Source organism: Arachis duranensis, chromosome 10 (genome assembly GCF_000817695.3).
Source record: "Arachis duranensis cultivar V14167 chromosome 10, aradu.V14167.gnm2.J7QH, whole genome shotgun sequence".
Classification (NCBI taxonomy): Eukaryota; Viridiplantae; Streptophyta; class Magnoliopsida; order Fabales; family Fabaceae; genus Arachis; species Arachis duranensis.
Window position 1 is genome coordinate 36,733,533 of NC_029781.3, and position 1,172 is coordinate 36,734,704.

Sequence of the window (1,172 nt, forward strand, 5' to 3'; positions counted from 1 at the left end):
GAAAAAAATTAAGTGATCACCTCAAAACATAAACAAAGAAATATAATAGAAAGCAAAAATAGATTATAAAGAATAGAGAGCAAAAAAAAAATAAAAAATAACCCTACTTTATATGAATTTGCAAAAAGAACCCAGAAAAAACATTAAATTTTATTTTGGCGCTTCCTGGCTCACCGATGCGCCAAACACCAAAATGGCGTTTTGGTGCGCTAACTGGGGCAGCGTACCGAATCCGTCCCCACCAAAGACATTCCCAGAATGAAAACATGAAAGGACTAACAACAGTGAGTGGCACACAATACAAGTCACACCATATTGTAGAATATTTGGCTGTCTATTGGGCCCCACGTCAATGACTATGTCCAAACAAGAATAATTCTTCCTCTTCTGTTTTCAAATTGTGGCTTTTTACTTTTTGTATTGTAGTATAACTGTATAAGTAGTGTTTTTTGATAATACAAAAATTTAATGCATTTTTATTTTATATAAATCTTATAAATCTGAGAATTAGATTTATAATTTTTATTATTATTTTAAAAAGAATTTACAAATTTAAAAGTCAAATTTATATTTTAATATTAAAAATTTTTTTGAACAAACAAATAAAACCTTTCAATTTGAATTATTTGAATTATTTATTTATTTTTTATCCAAAACGGACCTTTAATTTTTTATCTCCACCCAAAATTGACACTCAGTTTTTTACCTTTATCCAAAATTTAACCTTCAGTTTTCTACTCCCATCCAAATCTGAACCTCCAATTTGTAGTTTTTAATAAAAACAAACCAATTTTTCATAACTATCCATAACACACTCTTCCAATCCATTACCAAAAAATTAGTCGCAAATTGCAACACTTTTTTATACATTTTCCGAATGTTCGTTTGGCATTGTATTTATATAATTTTAATATTTAAAAAAGTGTTATTAAATTAAAATAATATTTTTTTATTATTTAAAAATATTTTATTATTTTAAAAAAATAATAGTCAAAACCTCTTCTTTCAAGGTTACACACCCTTCTGTTTCTAAGGGTAACCAGGAAGGAATTAATAGTCAAAGCCATTTCAACCATTAAATTTCCATTGTCCCTTAAAAGGGATAAGTATGATTTTGATCCCAAATGTAGAGGCTGAAAATTTATTTCATCTTCGATCGTTTTTTCACTCCA